At 42.3% G+C, this 13,325-nt stretch overlaps 1 long non-coding RNA gene across 1 annotated transcript; it reads left to right on the top strand.

The window, feature by feature from the left end:
• Window positions 1-518: 518 nt before the first annotated feature.
• Window positions 519-9,933, top strand: LOC124683834. The gene is made up of 3 exons (XR_006996833.1): window positions 519-745; window positions 1,373-1,446; window positions 9,821-9,933. It is a non-coding gene; the product is annotated as an uncharacterized LOC124683834 (long non-coding RNA).
• Window positions 9,934-13,325: the final 3,392 nt, after the last annotated feature.

The raw sequence follows: 13,325 nt of genomic DNA, 5'->3' as shown, positions 1-13,325 counted from the left end.
CACAATTGTGTCCACCAGGCTCCTAGAAACCTAGGCTTGTCTTTCTTTCAGTTGTATCAAAATATCACAAGTCCGTATTACGAATATCATGCAGTTGCTAGATTACATGTTCATAATACACTATGTACTTTGCTCTTAATAAGCAATTGAAAAAGGCCTCGTTCAAAATAAAATATGTAGAAAGGGGAAGAGAAAAAAATAAAAGAAGAGGTAGTACATCCGTAGGCTATTTGTCTCCCAACGCTAAAAGGAAAAAAACATAATCCATAGCTCTAATCGTAGTCACACTACCTACCACTCTCTCACTCCTCGGTCCTCTGTAGCCATCTCTCTGTAGACCGCATCGAGAGTCACCCTCCAGTACCTCCAGCCGCCGGTGCGGGGACCGTCCCTCCCTGCCTCAAGCCGCCGTCGCGGGGATGGCTGCCTCCCTGAAGCCGGCTCGACGACCATGGCCGCCCCTGCCTCCCCGCCGCCGCTACTTGTTCCGGCTCCTCCCCTGCCTCCCTGCCGCTGCCGGCATTTCCTCGCACCGAAGGAGGCGGAGGGGCAGACGTCCTATCTATCGGATTCGTGGCCGCGGTCACCTCGCTCGCGTTGGACAGCACTACAGCACCACAGCAGAGACCCTCATCCTCCTTCTGTCAGACAAGGAGGTCAATTGGAGCGAGTGCAGAGGGACGCTGGTGCGGTGAGGAAGCCTTGCTATGCCTTTTCAAGGAGGGAAGATCAAGCAACCAACCAGGTGAGGAACTATATTGTAATTTGATGCATGAATGGTACCAATTGGTACCCAGCTTGCTTATACGGTAATCTTGCACATACTACATAGACTGTAATTTGATGCATGAATGGTACGAATTGGTACCCAATTGGATTTGTGCATCTTGCACACATGTTCACACACGCACACATAGTAGTTTCAGGATTGTAGGTAAGTTCAAAATATGGGTTATATTATTTCAGCATGTTCAGATCACAATTAGAACCATCATGTTTTCTTGGGCTGTGTATTACCTCCAGATTTACTACTCTTGATACATATGACCATCTCTATTCTGGTGCAGCACATTTGAATGCATCTCCTAATACAACATACCTGACAGTATGCTTGGCATGCACTGATTGTGTGCTTGCGTAAATAAAGGTTACATATTTCAACTACACTTAATAGAAGAAAGGCATATCAATATTGTTGTATATGTAAGTTGTTTATCCCTATTTATGGGACAACTCTATAGTCTATAAAAATACTGGAAGCGCCCATATAACTTTGATCTAATATGATATGCATATGAAGTCTATTTTTTGGGACTACGTAGCCTTGAAAAGAGATGCCAAATTCTTCTAACAATTGTCAAGATGCATGCAGGTTTAGCGCTGACGCAGATATAAACTACGGGACTTGTACAACATGAAGTTGGATCTTGTGGTGCTCGAGTACAGGTACATCTTCCTTGCTTATCTAATTATGATTCTTGAATGTTCCTTTTCCCCGTTCAATCTTTCCGTGGTTGACGCTGGGTCATCTTCCTCTTGGTTATCTTGTTGATATTTTCCTTGAGAGTCTAGTATGTCAATTTCACATCCCTGTCAGTAGCAAAGGCATCATCAAAATCAAATTGAAGAAGGTCTATCAATTAATTACTGAAAGTTCATTTGTTTATGCATTTAGATGGTAAATTGTGTGCGTTAAATTTTCATGTCAGTAGCAAAGACCGACCAGTATGAAAACTTAACATGAAGTAATGCTCTGTTCTTATCTTTGGTTTTACTTGAACAGACTTGCCTCTAGATTTGCTAATACTGGACAGAATAACTGCGTGTGGCATGATTCGTGGGTATATGAAATGCATACCTGGCCGCATAAATCATTTTAACTTCTGCCAAATCTGCACAAGAAATCAGTTCAGAAGTATATAATAAAAGCAAAAAAGTGTTCCTGACTTCAAATCAGGTGGAGTAAAAAAACAGGAAAGAAGAACACACCTGCCTCACCTGTCCAAAACATCTCTATATACAATGTTTTTGGTGCTTTTCCCGGATTTATCAATGTCCTTGTTTGGCTTGGCTACAACCCGTGTCGTCTTTCTTGACACTCCCCTTGACAATGCAACATATAGCTGGCCATGTGAGAATACAGGCTCTGGAAGGTAAATACCGACATTTGGTATGGTCTGACCCTGTGCTTTGTTAATAGTCATCGCAAAACTCAGTCGGATGGGAAACTGTTTTCTCTTAAGTTTGAAGGGTAGTGAGTTGTCCTCTGAGGGCGACATAGGGATCCTAGGTATGAACACCCTCTTTCCAGCATGTTGACCACCAACAATCTCCGCGTCGATTGCATTATCCTGGAAGGCTCTGATCATGAGCCGTGTTCCATTGCATAAGCCATTATGAGGGTCTAGGTTTCGTAGGAGAATGACAGGGCAGTTGACCTTTACCCTCAAGATATGCGGGGGCAATCCATTTGGTGTGATCGAGTTCAGAAAGTCAATTGTGTAATTATTCTGCAAGTCATCCTCGATTGAGTCGAAGCTATGGTATACCTTTTCCTCGCCTGGAAACCTGGAGATCATTTTGTCATTGAGGTCATCCACATGCTCGTTCTTGGTCGAAAGAATTGCACGTGTGCTCATGTACTCCCTTGACGTAGCATTGGCGTGCAGCGATGGGAAGACTTCTTCAATGAGTTTGTTAATAGATTTGCCATCATCGGTATAGCCTATCACAATGTCATCTGGGAGACGCACATAGTCGTTGCCAATTGTTTCTTCTGTTCCATTGCCAATCCTTAGGAGGTAGTCGGAGAACCAAGGGTCATCCTGTGCACGCATATTGCGCGTGAGGCGAATCTTGCGGATCTTCTCCCACAGATACGATCTCAATAATGTAGCATCCGTGATCTGTGCTCTTGTCCCTCTTGTCACAACGGGAAGAACTTGCCTGAAATCCCCACCAAAGACGACAACCTTTCCGCCAAACGGCAAAGGACATCCCATTATATCCTGAAGTGATCTATCAAGCGTCTCAACTGCTTGACGCTTTGTCATAGCGACTTCGTCCCAAATTATCAAAGCCGCTTGTTTAAGCAACTCCGCTGTACCACTCTGTTTTGTGAAACCACACATGCTGTAGTCAGTGAGCTTGATTGGAATTTTAAACCTGGAGTGTGCAGTTCGGCCTCCAGGCATTATCGATGCCGCTATACCTGATGTAGCAGTTGCGATTGCTATTAGGCCCATGTCACGCACCTTGGCAAGCAATGCCTTATACAGTACGTCTTCCCGATGCCTCCTGGACCATCAACAAAGAATATCTGGCTTTTTTTATTCCTCACGTGATCCATTATGTCATTGAAACCAGCTAGTTGTTCATTGTTCAAAAAGTCAATTAAATTGAGATGTTCTTGGTCTACGGTGACTTGTCTCTCCTCATATACCTCTCTGTAATCAGCGTTTGAAGAATCATCTGTCTCAACCAGATCTGGAAGTCCATAACTTTTAATATCCTTTCCCATAGATTGCACCAGATCCCTGATATCTCTCAGGACCATCTGCTCAAGTGCCGCCTCATTGGGTTGGCTGCGACGGTAATCCTCAGACATCGATGCTAGATGTTTGTCCCACAATTTTCGGATTTCTGTTGCCTCGCAAAATACCAGTATAGTTGCAAACAACCGTCGAAGAGCATAAGGCATTTGAAATGTGGCTGCTTCCGTCATGCAATCATCAATGGTCTTGTCATGCTCAATAAGGCCTAAGTGCTCACACGCCTCTCGGAAGGAACCACATAGTCGCCCATTTACTGTTTTTAAGTCATCGAACGAAGTGGCACCTCGGACGTGACTTAGGAGCACCCGCAAGTAGTACCTCTCTCCTTCAACTGGGTGTGCATACACCAATCATCCAATCTGAGATCTTTTATTTTTTCTCTCCTGCCACTTTTTATCCCCAGCAATCCACCTATAGTGTTCTGGAAACTCTCTATACAACCATTTCCGTGCTTCTGCATACTTATGGTTCATCTTGAAGTACTCAGTAAGCATGGATTTAGAAGAAGATGGTCGAGCAACAACATCTTCTAGATTATCACACGCTTTAAAGGAAACCGTATTCATGTTGGGCAAATGAAGCTGGAGCTGCAGAACAGACGGACTGACACCAAACATGTGAAAACCAAAAATCCTATAAATAGCCTCTGGAGGAGATATGTAGCGTGCATCCCTGTACTGACGAATTTCATTGATGATTCCCCCATCATTGATGACATCCTTCTCGAATGCAAAGGATGTTTTATCATGCCCTTTATAGATGTACTTAAACAAATATTTGACCGCCTTGATGCTCGAGCAAGCTTCGACATTAATGTGGCAGTTGTATCGCATAAGAAGAAACGGGTTATAAGGTACCACCCATCTATTGTCCAATTCTGCTCCTCTGATTTTAACTACACACCCATCATTCCTCCTTCTATAGATGGGATATGAATCCTTTCCCTGTTGCGTGTGGCTGCAAAACTCTCGAGGATAATGAAAACGACATTGTCCATCAATCATGCAAGGACAATTTATCTTCAACACACCACATGGTCCGTGCAACATGTGTTTGACGACCAGATCATGTAGAACAGGGTACTTCGTTTTGTCAGGTATCTCTGCAGATATCACCCGATCATAGTCATCTGGGGTCTTTAGCTTGCTATCTGATTTCATAATTAGAAGGATATGCTCAAGCGGGAGACCTCTTTTCTGAAACTCGGTGACATGTACATAAGCCGCGACTGCTCCAAAATGCTTACCCTTTGTCAGTAAGTCCATCATATCTCGCTGCTTAGCCTTGTAAACTCTTGCCACCAGGTCTGGACGATCTTGTGGCAGCTGACCGGGCAGTAGTTTCTCTGTTATCTCCTCCCAATACGGGTTGCAAGTCATTGTGATAAAATAATCTGGTTTACCCCAGCGTTGGACTATAGCCATAGCATCAAGAAACCTCCTCTGCATGTCTCTGTCACCGCCTGGAAAAGTTCGTGGGAGCACTATTCTTTTGCCAATCCGATCACCATGTGCCTCGCCAGCTTCAATGGTGTCGACCAGACCCTATACAATAAAGAAAAAAATGAAATAAGGACATTTTCTATATGGTTAAAATCATGAATAATACCATTCATATTAATACATATAGTATTACTTGGTAGAGGTCAGCTCGTATAATCTTCTGATTGCTCGGCTTCGAGTACCAGTCAAGCCTCATAGTTTCTATCTTGATGTACATATCAACAGCCCATTGTTGGAAGAGGCGCCCCCAAACAAGATGATGTTAAAGAGCTTCTTGCGGACCCGCAACTTGAAGCGAGTAGTACTCTCTCGCACTAACAAATCTTGTGGATCGTGCTAGATCGATAAGATCCTCACCCCGGTTGCCGTCGATCTCATCTACAAAATTAAAATGGTTTAGAAACATAGGAATTTGGGACGTTGTTTGTTAATTTATAAATAATTATCAGTGATGATCTTGCCTCTTTGGTAAATCAGTAGCATGGTGTTCATCTCGTCTTGGTAAATAATTACCACGATCTTCATCTTGTCCCGGTAAATCATTAACATGGTCTTGTTCTTGTCTCGGTAAATCATTACCATGGTATTCATCTTGTCTCGGTAAATCATTACCATGGTTGTCATCTTGACCCGGAAAATCATTACCATGGTCTTCATCTTGTCCCGGAAAATCATTACCATGGTCTTCATCTTGTCCTGCTAAATCATTATCATGGTCTTCATCTTGTCCAGCTAATTCAGAATTGTCGACTAAATCCTCAGGGGGCTCAACATATGGCATCTTACGATTCCAACCGGTCTCCCCTCTTGGGAAAAATAATGGGTATGCCAAGGGATCATAGCACCCATAGTAAGCTCTGATATACAGCGGACGAACTCCTTTTCCATGCACAACAACGCTCCTATCAAAGCAGTTCATCAGGTCATTCCCTTCAATCCATATCGCAGCCACTTCAGATGTTGTCGGGGCATTGTACCGGCGCTGATCCAGGGTTATATTTGTGTTGAGCTCAATCTTGTATTCATCTAGGTTGGCAAACGACCCTACACTCTTGAAAGTCTGCACATAAGGGTTGTCCTCAAGTATTTTTAGAATTTTCCGAATGAGGTCCACATTAAGATCAGGAGACCTCTGGACCCTATGAGACAATGTTTCATCACTATCATAAATATAAAGCTGCAAATGCCGTGGCCCATTATCACCAGGTACAAGATCATCCATTTTGTAGTACATTATGCCATGTGCTCGGAATGTATAGTTGCCGGTTCTGCCGCGGTGCTAACCTCGGCGGTCAAGTGTAACTCCAAGACTCGTGAATGAGAAGTGAGAGTTGAAATATCGGATATGCTTTCTAAAATATTTAGCATCCTCATCTTCCTGACTTGTCCACAACCGTTTCAACTCCTCAGGAACATCCGGAATGAACAGACTGACTCTTCCTTTTCTACAACAAAATGCAGGCCCCTCGAACCGAAACCGCATTGCTCCACGGTTGCTCGCAGTCTGGAACCTTTTTTAGGACATGGTGTGTTTTTGGAAGGTTTCGGTAGATGCTATCAGCAATATTATTATTTACTGATATCCCTTCAGTACTGTGTCGCTCTTCATGGTATGTTTCATAATGAACACCTAAAAATAAAATGTAAACAATTAATCCACAACTATTTAACAAATAAACAAAGGTACCAATGAATATCATATAATTTCTCCCTAAAAATTATATGAATGTGTAAAATTGCATACGCTGTCCACTGAATATCCTTGCTTCCTCATCAAGCTCATCGTCATCATCATTGTGAATTGCGTTATGGTATCCTAGTAGGTTGAAAAATATTGGTCGAGACATAGAGAAAAGCAAAATGGAGGTACTCTGCTAAAAACAATAGATGTCAATTTATGTACCGTTGGGATGTGATGCTTGGTCAACGGGCTCAAATATTCCGTATGCATCTATTGGTTGGTCGTTTTCCTCTAGGTAAAATAAATTCACAGGAAACATTAAAGTTGAGAGAATATCTGATCAATATATATAGTGTACAAACAGCGCAATGTGCAATGCAATTATGTTGTATGCACTATACCTGGGGATTTCTCATCATTGCAGTTTGATGGTACAATGGTTCGCTTCCTTTTATTGTATTCACGTTTTTTCACAAGAAGAGCATCCATGTGATCAGGACTCATTGAAGTGTATCGCTCCCTCTCACGCATCCTTTTTCTGTCTGCTACATTGTGTGTAGCAGATTCTTGTAGTGTGGAGATCCCAGTTGATTCATGATCTGATGAGCAGGTTAAAAAACGAAACTTCTAGATGAATTAATATGAGGATAGTTTAAAGGTTTTTTAAATGTTTACCTTGATTGACGCATATACTTTGGAAGCTTGGTAGCAAGTTCCGGATATAATTATCACTATGAATTGCACTGGCAGTGGACTGGTACAACTGAGATTTGAAGTTTATGGTGTCCGGTGTGACCGATGAGTGATGTGTTAAACCAATCAAATAGGACCGCTCACTGGTGCGAGTCATGGATGGTTTTCCTAGGTAAGTTGGACACGATTGCACATTTGTCCGGGGAGTTCCAATCGAAGTTGTTACAGTACCTAATAATAAGAACGAGAGAACCAGGTAATAGTATATATAAGAGAATCCATTTTCATATCATTGGTAAAGTGCATGTATCGATTATGGAGTTTCAGAATAATAACACATAGGAAGTATACCATTTATTTTGGTAGTAAGGTCATTTGCAATACCAGTCGAGGATGTTTGAGCACTCTTTATTGAGTCAGTAGCAAATCGTTTTTGTTTTCTGCCTTCACGTTGTTTGAGTAGGTACTCTGCTCTTTGTTGCTCAGTCATTCGGCCATACCACCCTTTACCACTCTTTTTTGTTGGGGCAGACTGTTTAACCTGCGAAGCATGTCCGACACATGTAGGCGTTGCAACTTCGTCGTTAGGGTGGCCTGTTTATTTTAACAGCCGATCAAACTCAGGTTTCTGTGCGTAATGTATAAGTCCATAAATATGTTTTTATTAGAAGATTATAAATATGATGTATGTACCTTGCGTTAGATTAGATTTCCGGATATAATTATCACTATGAATTGCACTGGCAGTGGACTGGTACAACTGAGATTTGAAGTTTATGGTGTCCGGTGTGACCGATGAGTGATGTGTTAAACCAATCAAATAGGACCGCTCACTGGTGCGAGTCATGGATGGTTTTCCTAGGTAAGTTGGACACGATTGCACATTTGTCTGGGGAGTTCCAATCGAAGTTGTTACAGTACCTAATAATAAGAACGAGAGAACCAGGTAATAGTATATATAAGAGAATCCATTTTCATATCATTGGTAAAGTGCATGTATCGATTATGGAGTTTCAGAATAATAACACATAGGAAGTATACCATTTATTTTGGTAGTAAGGTCATTTGCAATACCAGTCGAGGATGTTTGAGCACTCTTTATTGAGTCAGTAGCAAATCGTTTTTGTTGTCTGGCTTCACGTTGTTTGAGTAGGTACTCTGCTCTTTGTTGCTCAGTCATTCGGCCATACCACCCTTTACCACTCTTTTTTGTTGGGGCAGACTGTTTAACCTGCGAAGCATGTCCGACACATGTAGGCGTTGCAACTTCGTCGTTAGGGTGGCCTGTTTATTTTAACAGCCAGTCAAACTCAGGTTTCTGTGCGTAATGTATAAGTCCATAAATATGTTTTTATTAGAAGATTATAAATATGATGTATGTACCTTGCGTTAGATTAGATTTCCGGATATAATTATCACTATGAATTGCACTGGCAGTGGACTGGTACAACTGAGATTTGAAGTTTATGGTGTCCGGTGTGACCGATGAGTGATGTGTTAAACCAATCAAATAGGACCGCTCACTGGTGCGAGTCATGGATGGTTTTCCTAGGTAAGTTGGACACGATTGCACATTTGTCTGGGGAGTTCCAATCGAAGTTGTTACAGTACCTAATAATAAGAACAGAGAACCAGGTAATAGTATATATAAGAGAATCCATTTTCATATCATTGGTAAAGTGCATGTATCGATTATGGAGTTTCAGAATAATAACACATAGGAAGTATACCATTTATTTTGGTAGTAAGGTCATTTGCAATACCAGTCGAGGATGTTTGAGCACTCTTTATTGAGTCAGTAGCAAATCGTTTTTGTTGTACTGGCTTCACGTTGTTTGAGTAGGTACTCTGCTCTTTGTTGCTCAGTCATTCGGCCATACCACCCTTTACCACTCTTTTTTGTTGGGGCAGACTGTTTAACCTGCGAAGCATGTCCGACACATGTAGGCGTTGCAACTTCGTCGTTAGGGTGGCCTGTTTATTTTAACAGCCAGTCAAACTCAGGTTTCTGTGCGTAATGTATAAGTCCATAAATATGTTTTTATTAGAAGATTATAAATATGATGTATGTACCTTGCGTTAGATTAGATTGCTGCAAGGTAGAATATGTAATATCCTGTTGACTTGTACCAGTATAGATTCCAGGGTGGGGAACACCTATAGACAATATTATAAAAATTATGACATATGAAGTGAAGTTTACATTGGTATAGTAAAAACAGTCTTAATACCAGGTGGCTCAAGAGCCGGGTATGTCTGAGCATTCTTTATGGAGTCAGCAGCAACTCGTTTTCGTTGTCGGGCTTCGCGTCGTTTTCGTAGGTACTCGGCTCTTTGTTCTTCAGTCATTCGGCCATACCATCCCTGACCTCTCTGCTTTTTTTGGGTAGGTTGATCAACCTGTGAAGTATCTTCAACATTTATGGGCGCTGGAACTAAATTGGTGTCCTGGTCTGTTTCAGCATTTGTTTCAGCATATTAACAATCAGTTGAAATCAAGATGCCCCTGGCTGTAGGTGTAAGTAAATCATAATTTCACCTGTGGACGAAGTGTTTGTTATATCTTGAAACGGAGTGCGTTTTCTTGCTGGGTGATAGGATGAATTATTTGATTTTTGTGCCATCTGGTAAGAGTAGATGAAGAACCATGCATAGTCATGTACTGATATATGTACCATATACATCATTTCTTGTGTACGTATAGGCAGTTGAGACTTACCAGTAGAGAGCCTTGACTCGAAGTTGTATTTGATGACAGGGCTAACGGCGAGTTTGCAGGCTCCCAAGGTGGTGGAGGGTCACGACGGCGACCGTCTGGAGTACGCCGGCACAATGTGGCGGAGGTCGTGACCTCTCGAGTACGCCGGCGCGGCGAGACGCGGCAGTGAGTCCGGCAGGTATATATTACGCCGGCGCAATGTGGCGGAGGTCGTGACCTCTCGAGTACGCCGGCGCGGCGAGACGCGGCAGTGAGTCCGGCAGGTATATAGTTCACGCCTGGTGATGATGGTGACGGGTGAAGCAATTGGTGGATCTAAAAACTGCATATGGTAGGTGTAATCTCTGGAGCAATCAGTGGGACAATTTCCTATCATACGTGTACAATCTTGGAGCAATAATTACCGCAGTTAATGGGAAAAAATAATTGGGAAAACTTCCTATTATACGTGGAGCTGCAAAACGGGAAGTTGCGCAATGTCATGTCCAATGTCATTGGGGAGTCCTGGATCGTTAGATGAAGATACAATAGAGGGCTGAGATTTGATGTTCCTGCCATGTTGGTGCTTTTATAAGTAGTGGAGATGCTTGAGATCATGTACATGAGTTCCGGCTCAAAGTTGCCTTTTTCACTTCTTGTTGTTTGAAAATAATTGAGAATACTATTTTCCTGGAAACTTTTGTTTCGTCGCGCCCGGTCCTAGGAAATTCTGCCAAATTTATCATAACAATCTGGAATTTATTATGTTTTTCTGTAGCTGAATTTGGACGTCATGACATGTACAAACTCCTTAGTATGTTTCTATCATTTCTTAGAGTAATATTTTGTTGAAAATTTCCGTTTCCTCAAGTATGGTCCGAGGAAACTCTACCAACCTAATCATATTAATCTAGAATTTATTATATTTTTTCTGTAGCTGAATTTAGACGTCGTCATATGTAAAAGCTTCTTAGTATGTTTATATCGTTCCTTTGAGTAATATTTTCTTGGAAACTTCTCTTTCCTCACGGCCACTCCGTCGTGCGGATCTTATCATAATAATCTAGAATTTAGTAGGTTTTCATAGCTGAATGTAGTACGTTGTTATACAAACTACTTAGTCTGTTCATATCGTTCCTTTGTATGTGCGATTTTGTTTCTCATGCACATGACACATTGAGTTGTGATATTTGATTATTTTACATGAGTCTTTTTTCTCACATCAATTTAGGTTTTCATGCACACATGAAAAAAGCGGTTTAAAAATTTGGGACACCCGCAAGTACTATATTTACAGTTGAATAAGTAATATAGTTAAATAATATAAGTTTGCTTACGTATATCATATCTGTAGTCTACCGTGGGCTTACAGGGACACACACATATCTAGTTCCTCTGGAAACAAAATCTAATTTTTTTAATCTATATCTAACGTATAACTGTAGGACTCTTTTAAGGAAATTGCTTCCTTTTTTGTTGACATGGAAGCAAATCGGTTTCTATTTTTACGTGGATCGTTTTTTTTTTCACATGGACGCTGATGGCTTCCTATTTTTATGTGAATCTTTCCTTTTTTCCCTACCCCCATTGAACGTGTAAGTCATGTAAGTTGGGTACGCAATTTTTTCTTGAAACTGCCTCTTATTCCTTTTTCTTGGATATGTTCACGTGTGGTCCAAATAGCTTTTACGTGCCATAACTTTACTTGTGTACACGTCTATTATTGTACGTAACACTTCTTATCTTTTAATCTCGGACGTTAATTTTAAAATCTTTGGTTTATATTTTTTTAGCATACGTGGACTAACCTGGTGCCTCGAAAAAACACTCTTATTTTGCTTTTAGTATATAATATTGTACGTAACACTTCTTATCTTTTAATCTCGGACGTTAATTTTAAAATCTTTGGTTTATATTTTTTTAGCATACGTGGACTAACCTGGTGCCTCGAAAAAACACTCTTATTTTGCTTTTAGTATATAATAGATTTTGTGATAAGATGGGCCTCTTAGATACATTTACCCCATCTTGAGGGAGAGTGTTGGTAGGTCTTAGGTTTCAAAATAATGAAGTCAATGGACTAAACTATAACTTGTATATTTTATATATATAGTGAGAGGAGAGAAGAAGCTGCTGAAGCCATCGAAAGCTTACTCTTTCTCTCTCAGATCGTTACCTGAGCTGAATCCCGGTGAGTTTAAATCAACGGCTTGCCTCGCCTTTTTGCAACACTGTCATCCTCCTCTCCATGCCCAAGCAAGCCATGGATCACTCCACGCCATCCAACTCTCTCAGTACCCCCACCCTCCTCCTCCTCCTGTTGTTCGCATCCTCCCAAGCTGCCCAAGGTGCGTCGACGTCGCATCCATCGGCGGCCAGGCACATGCCACTACGCGCCATGGTGTACCGCTCCGTCGAGAGGGCCACGACGACCACTGCCACCGGTGACGAGGCGCCCGGCATTGACGGCGACGGAGGAGGGAGGTACAAGGCGTTCCAGTTGTGCATGGGGTGTCGGTGCTGCAAGGAAATGGTACAGCAGCGCTTTAGGAAAAAAAAAAAAGGTGTTGCAGTTAAACATCAACATACATGCTACAAAATTTTCTTTTCGTGCACCTAGCCTCAGACCAATAACAAAAGAAAAGCTTCAAAAGAAAAAACTTGAAAGCATCCATTAAAATATGTGTCTTCACTTTGTTTTCTTGCGTAGATTTTGAAGGGAGAACAGGCTTTTATTGTTCTTTTTTTTGAACGGTATTAATTGTTCCGTCTTTGTTCAAAATGATTTTCAGGTGTCACGGAACACATAAGCTGGAGTGCTGGACTAGTACAGCGTGCATACCGTAGACAAAACTATTGGGCATGAACGACCACTGAAAAATACAACACGGCGAGAATGCAAATTGCGCTTGCGTGTGATGAGTTGTCCTATCACTACAGGAACGGGGTGCTACGCCGACGGCCGGCTGCCCTCGGCGTAGCCATGCCTGGCCCTCGGCGTAGGCTACGCCGACGGCAGCCCTCGGCGTACCTCGTCGGCGTCCAGGTCCCTCGGCACACGGTACCGTGCCGTCGGCGTAGCCCTTGCCGTCGGCGTACGCCGCCTATGCCGACGGTGTGCGTTCACCCTCGGCGTCCCAGCCCTCGGCGTCTCGTGGCACGGCGTCGTCGCCGTTAACGGTCGCCACCATACGCCG

The sequence above is a fragment of the Lolium rigidum genome, chromosome 1 (genome assembly GCF_022539505.1).
Source record: "Lolium rigidum isolate FL_2022 chromosome 1, APGP_CSIRO_Lrig_0.1, whole genome shotgun sequence".
Taxonomy (NCBI): Eukaryota; Viridiplantae; Streptophyta; class Magnoliopsida; order Poales; family Poaceae; genus Lolium; species Lolium rigidum.
Note: the sequence above shows the minus strand (reverse complement) of the source record. Positions and strands in the feature narration are given on the sequence as shown.